This window comes from Electrophorus electricus, chromosome 12 (assembly GCF_013358815.1).
Source record: "Electrophorus electricus isolate fEleEle1 chromosome 12, fEleEle1.pri, whole genome shotgun sequence".
NCBI classification, from domain to species: domain Eukaryota; kingdom Metazoa; phylum Chordata; class Actinopteri; order Gymnotiformes; family Gymnotidae; genus Electrophorus; species Electrophorus electricus.
The window spans coordinates 19,892,883-19,903,698 of record NC_049546.1 but is presented as its reverse complement, the minus strand read 5'-3'; the positions used below and the strand labels follow the sequence as shown (position 1 = coordinate 19,903,698).

The 10,816-nt window shown below is 35.7% G+C and overlaps 1 long non-coding RNA gene across 1 annotated transcript; it reads left to right on the top strand.

The window, feature by feature from the left end:
* Positions 1-7,157: 7,157 nt before the first annotated feature.
* Positions 7,158-9,252, top strand: LOC118242253. Its single transcript, XR_004776709.1, has 3 exons — positions 7,158-7,767; positions 8,519-8,562; positions 9,224-9,252. It is a non-coding gene; the product is annotated as an uncharacterized LOC118242253 (long non-coding RNA).
* Positions 9,253-10,816: the final 1,564 nt, after the last annotated feature.

Genomic DNA, 10,816 nt, shown 5'->3' with positions numbered 1-10,816 from the left:
TTACTTTCATTCGGATCCTTATTTAGAATATGACTACTAGTCTCAAACACAGAGACAGTGAGTTGCTTTCTCCTCCTCCTCTACAGCAGTGCAGTGTTGCTTGTCTCAAACATCTCCACCACAATAGCTTCATGCATGTGTGTCAAAGATGCTGTAATTAGACTACAGCTATAAAATATATCAGCAACACAGATATGAAACAGAGGAATTGAGCTGAGCAGAGCCAGAAACATTCTTAGTAAAAGATGTCATAGATTTAAATTAATAAATGGGAGTAAATTCCTTTTTAAGACTCACAGATCATCGACTGCTATATCTGTAACAAAGCAATTAAAGAAATGTACATAATACAAAATACAGCAGATTTTATCAAGGTAGGGCTGCATCACAAACATGGCAGCTGCAGATGTTAACATAGACATGATGGAATTTTTTAGATAATTTTTAAGACTTTACATGGGACCAAAAAAAGTGACATATCATAGACTTATACAGTTCATAATCCCAGAATATGCTTGTTGTTTTGTCTTTTACTGTAAAATTAAACATGAGACAACATGCACAATAAAACCTTTCTAAACTACTCTGACTGTTGTCAAACACTTTTCAATAGTGTTCCATAAAATAGTGAACGTCACTGTGTTACAGCATTAGCCAATCACACTTCATCAGGCATGGATTGATTGGGCAGTTGCAAAGGAGCAGGGGTGCATTTTTTGAGTGACTCTACTATTGTTTATAAAAAAAAGCCACTCTAACACTAACAATCTAAGCTGTAGAAAAAAAGATAACTGAATAATAATAAAAATAAACCTTTTTGAGCAATTTTGCAAACAAGTCTGTAAGCAAGATTTTTATATCATTTTTTACCATCTTATGTGGTAAATTGTAGTATATAACAGCACTGACTGTTTCATTGGCGACTGCAGTTCAAACCTCGCTGGGTCAAGTGCTCTACGCTGTATCAGTAAGAGTCCTTGGGCAAGACCCCTAACACTACAATTGCTTGTCTGAAACATGTTTGAAATTCTAACTCACTCTGGATAAGTGTGTTTCCCAAAAGCATAAAATAATGTATATGCATGTTTGGTATAAACATGTTTTAAAATAGATCAGGCACTGATAGTTGCCAAACAAGGTTGTAAGACAACGACAGAACAGGACGATGTGACTTTTGCTAGCCAATGAGATTTTGAAACACAAAAGTTGATGAAGTTTACTTAGTTTCTCAGTTTCTTCTTTTAAACCGTCTCCTCTGAGGTCAGAGTCTTATGCTACAATGATGATACCAGTCTGGATACTTATATTTTTGAGCTACAAGACATGTATAGTTCCAAATCTTTACTAGTGTTCATAATTACATGTGTAATTGGATTCAATTTTGTCCACATTTTTTCCTTATTGGTCTGACTCAGTTTCATTTTATAGGTTCTGTTCAAACAACAAACCTTGCTAATCAAGCAGTCCTCATGCAATCTGGGGAAAATATCACTCTTAACTGCACATTTAAAGAAAAATATGATGACAATACTTGCATTTGGTACAAGCAAAGACTGAACCAGGAGCCTCAGCAAGTAGGAGAAGTGTTAAAAAATAAACAGGCCATACCTTCATCTCCATTCAGCAACTCCACATTCAAAATTATTTGGGATGATACCACAAACTCTCTGACTATTCTAAATCTTACTGAAGATTATAAAGGAACGTACTTCTGTGCAGTGACGGACGGAACAATGATTCACTTTTCCTCTGCTACATTCGTCAATGTGACAGGTAAATAAGTTATTTCTTTTAAACATCTTAAAATATGAAACTAGACTATAACTAAAACACAAACTAATTCTAATCTTAATGTCAAAGCTACTGTTGTTTTATGAAGTGGAGAATTAAATGTCTTTGTTCTGTATAAATACAATGATTTTTATAGTCTTTGGATTGCAAAGTGCTATAAGATACCCATGTTTTTAATAGAAACTGCTAATTCTTTAGTAGTACACTTGTTTAAACATGTGAGGGAAAGCAAGATGAACTAAGAGCTGACAATGTATTTTACTGTCAGCTCTTTTTTATTGACCAGGACATCTGTACATTGGATCTGTACATTCTGTAGATTGTGTACATATATACCCAACCATATACATTGTACATTGTGTATATAATCATAATATACATATATTGTACATACATTGTTAATATATTTTTGTACATAAATAGAATATATATATTTATCTGCATATATATATATTTTTTTCTCTATGCACCCCTGTTTCTCTTCCTCAGTTTGGACAGAGCACTCTCCACCATTTCACTGCGTGTTATACTGTGTATGACTATGTATGTGACGAATAAACCGAACTTGAATTTGAACTTGAACTTGAACATGGAGAGTTAAACCAAACAAAGATTGATGATAGATGAAGAGGGCTGGATCCCCCCAAAACAGCCCATTTAAGCAAGTTTCTCTCTGTCTCTTTGCTTTAAATAAAAAGATTATCACAGGAGCATCCCCTTCAATGTTCTATATGATGGGCACACATATTTTATGAAGGAATTTCTTCATCCAGAAAAATCTAGTTTAACCATGTAAAGGACACTAAAATAAACTAAAATTGTAGAATGTTGGTTATAAACTTTGTTATATATGTGTAATATTTAGCAGGATATTAAGGGTTATACACATCATTGTATCAAAGTTCAGCATTAGAGTCAGATCCCCAAGCAACAGTTAACTTGAGCCTTGTACATGTGCTGTTCTGAGGGTCTCTCACTCACACCCTGATCGCATCTCCCCTCCCCAGTCACACAACCTATGGTAGATAATTTTGTCTTTAGTTTTTCCTTTAAAACTTCATCTACTTTTGTACAACACTGTCTTCATTATGCATGTCTGTTCCATGCTGTAGATATTCACTACCACCATGGTGTGCTGGTCATTAGCATGGGTCTGGCACTGGCTGTGTCTGTAGTCTGGAATCTCACTGTTTGCTCCAGCAGCTGCACAAGGAAGAGCTGCAAATGTGAGTTAATTCAGGTCAACAAAACTGTCAGTGATTTATCACTTGGTTGAATATCTGACATGTGTTCGCTTTTTCATGAATTTCAAGGCAAAACATCTCAGTCAGACAACATCAAAGAGGGAAAGAGGCCAGAAGGCCAGGTATGTTACTATATGCTTGATTCACTGTATCTGGATCAGTTTTCATTGAACCAAATTCACCCAGTTGAGTTGCACCTTTTTTTCTTTATTACGTACTGGGCTGCAACACAAGTTCCCTTGTTTGTGTGAAAAGGATCCCGTTACTAAAGAGTTCTGTTATGCTGCATTACAGGTCTCTGAGGACAAAATGCAGGAAACAGGACATCAAAAAAATTAGTACACCCATGTGAGATTCTGGCCTGTTTGAGTACATGCGCATTATATAACAAAACAGGCAAACTCACTTGGTTCAATGATAAATTAGACATTCTCTGCAACACCATCATTCACAAAAACCCAAAGTCTTGAGATCGAGATACCTGTAATTCATCCTACAAAATCAGGCCCTGGTCAGACATACCACACTCTCCCATCTTATGTGTGAGAGAGAAACATTGACTGTCGGTACATGTTGCAGTTCACCAACAAACACAGAAAAATGTTCATACAACTTATGTTTACACTTGATATATATGTGAATAATTCCTATCTGAATTGTCATGCATGCCCAACTGTACTAAAATAAGCCAACTGGATGTGTGATATTGAAAACGGGAAGTGTAGAGTTAGGCTTTTTTAAAAGCCAGAACAATTACAAAACCAAAATCAATTACACAAGATACACTTAGACCAGAATCATTTACATTTACAGCATTTAGCTGACACTTTTAAGTAACTTACAACTCTGACTGAAAACAATTGGAGCAATTGAGGATTAAGGGTCTTGGTCAGGGGCCCAACAGTGGTAACCTAGTGGTGGTGGGACTTAAACTGGCAACCTTCTGATTACTAGTCAAGTACCTTAAACACTGAGCTACCATCAGTCAATGACAGTTGAATGACTAAAAATCTTGATCAAATTTGTTTGCATTTTACTTGGAGTAATCTTTTTTTCTATGAAGACAGCAAAGCTGGGAGTCTGTACATCACTGTGAGTTTTGGTTTCCTGTAATGACCTTTTACAAAATTGCCACTACAAAGAATCACTGAATCACCACTGACATTCCAGTTTAGTCAAAAGCTTAATCTATGAACACAGCTGGCTCTGAAGAGATGTAACCCTATAATAGAACTATAACAACTTGAACACAGCACAAAAAGCTATTGATTATTAAATATAAGGTTTGTGATGGAGAATATATGCTTGGCAAAATTCTGACAAAAATCAACAAAATAAATACAATAAGTGAACAACAGCCAGGAACTTCAGTCATTCTTGCAGTTATTAATGCTGACTGTCCTTACATCAGTATCTACATACTAATGGATTTATGTAGTTTGGTATTAGGAAATATTGATTCTTTCATTGCTGAGGTATCAAGGCATGTGTAACATTTTCTGGCAGTACTGAGACTAAAATGTTATATTGTGATTTACTAAATGTACACTATTCACAACCTCTGGGTAAATAAAAAGAAACTATTAAGGAAAAACAATGTTGAACAACATCATAACTATGTGTATACTAATCATTAAATGTAAGCACCACTTCTAAATGTGATTGGGGCCTGATTTCCTGTTGTTCTTGCTACTCTGTAGGAAATAGAAGTGCAGATAATGATCTCTCTGTGAAACAGGGTGGTGGAGGGGTGCTGGTTGGATTATATTTGACCAAAGGGGCTCAACTTAAACCACTGAGTTCTATCACCTTATTCAGCCTCACAGTGCTGCCTGAAAACTTAAATAAACTTTCCAAACATACCATGAGTATAATAATAAATCACTTTTATTTGCCAGTATGTGTTTTTGGCACTGGATAATTTAGTCTGTCATGTTTGAAAAATGCTCAAAAATGTGTCACACAGGAACACAAGATTCATTACTATCATGCGTCACACAAGGGAAACAATACACAGAAACATCCAAGTTATAAAAATAGAATATACCAAAGTGCAATTTACAAACACACGCTGTACTCATTCCCCTAAATCATCTTGCCTGCATAATAAAGATATTACATTATGAGCACACTCATACTCTCCTCCTGACAAATGTGTTTGTAACTCTTGAGTGCTGCAGGCTAACACACCTTACAGCTGTCACAGTGTGCAGTGTGCATCCCAGCTAGAGAGGCATTCACACACACACACTGCACCTGCCCTGCTCTGAATCACCTGATTACTAATCACCAGCACCTGTGCCTTATTTGCCCTCCCCCTATTTAAAGCCCATGAGTGCTGTTCCCCAGCTCACTGCTTGCTGAGAGTGCCTAAGATGATGTTGCCTGAAGTATCATTCTCTTTACCGTCACTATGCTGTGAGTCTTACTGCCGGCATATTGTATATGCTGGTTACATTTTGCCGTCATCCAGCTTTGTGTTTATTACTAGAGAGAATAAAAACTCTCCTAAACTGCACTCACATCTCACTCCCTCTGTGCCACTGTCACAAGAGCTTTTGTTTTTGATACCTTTTGAAACTTTAGCATTAGTTTATGACTGGTTCTTGTCTGATGATGGTACCAGATACAAATATTTCATTTTTCTATAAAATATGCACTGTTTTTGATGTTTAAAAAATATTTTTGCTTATGGGTCTTTGGAGTCTTTTTTTTTTTTTTTTGGATTATTAATGCAGAAAGACATCATGGAACACAGGGGACAACAGGAGAATGTCTGGTTGTACAATAAAAATGAATAAAAATAAGACCTCAACATTTCCTTCAGCCAATGAGAATTTATGTCCTGAGTAATGCAGTTTGGAGCGTTCATCAATTTCTCAGAGCTGACACTGTATTTTATTGGCCAGGACCTGCAGAGTTAAACCACACAGAGCCTGGCAGTGCAGGAATAGGGTTATTTTATGAGGTCATCATCACTTTGTCATCAGTACAGTACCACCATCAGTTTACTTTCCTGTTTAGCTGCTATCTGAGAGAATGGTGTGAGAACAGTTTTAGACTTAGTGGTCATTGTGAATATAGACATAGGGGGGAAAAAAACATACAAGCTTAGACTGATAGTGGCTGATAATACACTTCCTTTATGCAAATGCAGTGTGGTGAAACTACCGCCCTTAAGATATGCTAATGCTCACTGGCAAGAAATACATAAAGTAAGTAATTAGATTATCGATTCTGCAACTATAAAACAATACCAATAACATGGGCACTCATGAATTAACCATGAACTGGAAGAATCCAAAAATAAATTTGTGAAAAAGACCCATCGAAGTAAAACATATTAAGAACACTTACAAGGGAAGTGTAACAAAGCATCAAGATACGTACCATAAGAATGAGAATACATTTGTACAAAAGATGTTACTTTTTAAGAAAGGGCCATAATCATTTAAATTACTATATATGTCTTAGAATATCTCATCATAACATAGCAAACATCAAAAATAAATGCAGAAAAGATGAAAGAAGTTTAAAGAGGATACATGTAGAAAGTGTGTACATGTGGAAGTAGGGAGAATGACTGGTCAGAGCAGTGTGTGTGTACTCAGATATGAAATAAAACAGTACAATGTAACATTAAGTCAAGTTTCAAAGTCAGGTTTATTTATATAGCACTTTTTACAGCACCTATTGTAACAAAGCTACTTCACACACGTCAGAGTCCAAGCCCACAATGACTGAGCCAAAGGCAACATTGACAAGTAAAAATGGCCAAAGAGCATAAAGAAGCAACGTTGAGAGGAAACAAGAATCAAAGGACAACCCATAGTCATAGTGTTCTGGTCAACATCCGGGTTCACTGAATGTAAGTTTGTTTGAAACCCATCTAGAGCAGGAAAGACCCAGGAAAAGGCACCCAGTCAGTCTAGAGCTTCTCTTTGTCTGGGGGCAGAAGTCACACAAGGGGAGGTGATCAGGATGTGGGAGGAAGAAACAGAAGGGGAGGTGATCAGGATGTGGGAGGAAGAAACAGAAGGGGAGGTAGTCAGGATGTGGGAGGGGCTACAGCAACCGAGGTTCTCCATCAACAGCCCCAAGTAACTGTGATCTACACTGCAGTGCCAGAGCCTAAACTTTACAAACTCTTTAAGATTAACCTTTATTTAATGTTTTTATTTTGGATTTCTTTGTTGATATTCTGTCTCTCTCTGTTAAAATAAACTTATCATGAAAATGATAGACTGTTCATGCCTTTGTAAGGGTGAACATACAAATTCAGCAGGGGATCAAATCATTATTTTCCCCACTGTCGATTATTTGCTTTGGATAACTTTTGTCCACATGTTTTTCATTATTGATATGACTCCATTACATTTTATAGGTTCTGTTCAAATTTAAAAAGCTGCTAAATGAGCAGTAATGAATGTACCTGGAAAAAATAGCACTCTTATCTGTGCATTGAACGTGACACCCAGTGACCAGCCTTGGTGCATTTTGTACAAGCAAAGACTGAAGCAGGAGCCTCAGCAAGTAGGAACAGTGCAAACAAATAAACAGGACATATTTTCTTCTCCATTCAACAACTCCAAAGTTACAATGATGTGGATTACTAGCACAAATGTTTTGCCTATTCAAAATGCTAAAACACATGATGAAGGAACTTATTTCTGTGGAATACCAGAAGCAACAAGGGTTCACTTTTTCTCTTATACCTTCGTCAATGTGACAGGTAATTAAATGTTTTTGTTTAAACTTCTTAACAATGGACTATAAGTAAAGCACCAAACATTTATTATTTTAATGTCAATGCCACAGATGTTTTATGAAGAGAATTAAAATTCTGAATAAATGCAAAGTGTTTTCAGTCCATAAACTGCAAAGTAATATAAGATACACATTTTATAAAAGTACCTGGTAATTCTTTAGTAGTCAACATGTTCAAGCAGGTGAGGGAACCCAATATGAACTAAGAGCAGACACTGTGAGCATTTTATTGACCAGGACAAAAACCTAACCTAATAGCACCTGACAGTGCAGGAATAGGGTTGAATTCCTCAAAAACAAACCAGTCAAGCAAGTATCTTTGTGGCTGTTTGTTTTAAATAAAAAAATTATCAAAAAATAAAATAATCATTATCATTCAAGGTTCTATACGACAGGGACAAGTCACAAAAATCTAGTATAATCAAGGTAACCTAATATTTTACAGTATTTGTGTTCTATTTATCATCATATCAAGAGTAATGCACATCACTGTATCAAAATTCAGCATTAAAGTTCCCCAAATAATTGACCACTAAAGTCTTATATTTATATAAGAAATCTCTGAAACTCACAAAGGTACACAATAATTCCTGATTTCATATTATTTTTATCTTTAGGAAATATTGATAATATTGATATGAATTCTGCAACAAACCTGGCAGGTAATATTCAATGAGTCAATTACAATTAATACTGTATTTTTTCCTCAACCACAGTAAGACCTCAACAAGTTATTATGATGGAGAAAACCACCAGTCAGGTACAACCTATGCAGCTGTGCTTTTGTGCCATTAAATATATAAATATTTATAATGTTTAGCAACTAGACAATCATAAACATGACAATAGTAGATGTTACATTATCTGCTGTTTTTAGTTAGCATATTATGATATGCCCCCCATAATAGAAAAGGCCAGATTTGAAAGTAAGGATATTTATTTAGTGATGTGCACCTACTCTGATAAAATATGCTGTATTTCACATTATGTACATTTGTTTCATTGCTTTGTTTCAGACAAAGCAACTAATGTAAATAGCAGAATGACGAGCTACTATAATATTATTTTAATCATAAACAATATTAAGATATGCAAATCTTAAAAAGCAATTTACTACCATTTATATATTTAAATATATGAGATATTTTACTAAGAAAGTTTTTGGCTCTGCTCGGCTCAGCTTCCTCTGTTTCATATCTGTGGTGCTGATATAGTTTTTAGCTGTAGTCTAATTATGGCATCATTGACACACATGCATGAGGCTATTATGGTAGAGATGTATGAGACATGCAACACTGCACTGCTGTAGAGGAGGAGGAGAAGGTAACTCACTGGGTCTGTGTTTCAGACTAGTAGTCATATTCTAAATAAGGATCAGAATGACAGCAATGTTCACTAAACATTGTTGTTCATTCCCACAGTCACATGATGCTGAAGAGTTGAATTATGCTGCCATGCATTTCAATGAGAGGAAAGCCAAAAGAGGGCAGGAGAAGAGAGGACAGCCTGAAGACAGCATGTACTCTGAAGTGAAACGTTCAGGTCTTACTGTCTATCATCTAGATTATTAGCTCTCTTCCTTTCTATAATCCTAAATGAAGTCTGGATACCTTGTCTCTTTACTGGCACATTCAGAGTTGTAAAGGAGGTGCTGTGCAACTGTAATCTCTAAGTCTTTATTCCCTGTTCATCTGCTTTCTGATATTTAAGGTATATTGTCTTTCTGCTGGTTCATTCCAGCTTCAACAATAAAGTGCTACATTTGTCTTAGAGAACCATTTTGCTGAAAACTGGGTGACTGATAAATAATATCCACAATGTTTTGATCTCTACCCATTGAGTTTACTTAGCTATGACTGTCGACACTTATATCTTCTCTTCACACTAGAAGATTGCATTGTGCCTCTTGTTTTTGTTGCTTAGCATCTGATATTAAATATCAGATATAAATATTTAAACATATTATTATTATTGTAATGGTGGCCTGAGTGCTGCAGGGCATGATACAGGACGCACAAACTCCCTTGACATGGTGAGACATTTAATAACATAAAACACGAACAATGGTGGCACTCACACATAGGGACTATAGGGACTATAGTGAACATAAACATACAAACAGTTTGAACACTAACAGAGACAGGGATATTTAACATTTACATTAACAGAGACAGTAAGAAAATTGAAACTAACATGAACAGGAATATTAACACTGACCAACAATGAGGCACTGACAGAGGTTTAAATGATGGACAAACACTCAACATTAAACCTGTGCAGGTGCATGCCATCACGGGGGTGTGGCTACACGCAGCAGGCTGTCCCGTGACAATTAAAGATAACCAATATTAAATTTGATAGACTCTATTTTTATTAAATATTTAATACTGTAGGTGTTACAAGTGTTACTTAGGTGGTACAACACAAGTGCCAACACAAGTCAACTGGATGTGTGATACTGACAACAGGAAGTGTAGAGGTAGGCTTTTTTAAAACCCAGAACAATTACAAAACCAAAATCAATTACAAAACATACACTTAGACCAGCATAATATACATATAGAGCATTTAGCTGACATTTCTATCCAAAGTGACTTATAATTCTGAACACAATTTGAGCAATTGAGGATTAAAGGTCTTGCTCAGAGGCCCAACAGTGGTAGCCTGGTGGTAGTGGGACTTAAACTGATTTGTGATGGAAAATATATGCTTGGCAAAATTCTGACAAAAATCAACAAAATAAATACAATTTGTTTATGGTAGCCAGAAACCTCAATCATTCTTGCAGTTGTTAATGGTGACTGTCCTTATATTAGTATCTATATACTAAAGGATTTATGTAGTTTGGTATTAGGAAATACTGATTCTTTCAAAATATGAGGTATCAAGACGTGTAACTTTTTCTGGCAGCACTGAGACTAAAATGTTATTTTGTGATTTACTAGATTTACACTATTCACAACCTCTGGGTAAATAAAAAGAAACTATTAAAGAAAAACAGTGTTGAACAATAT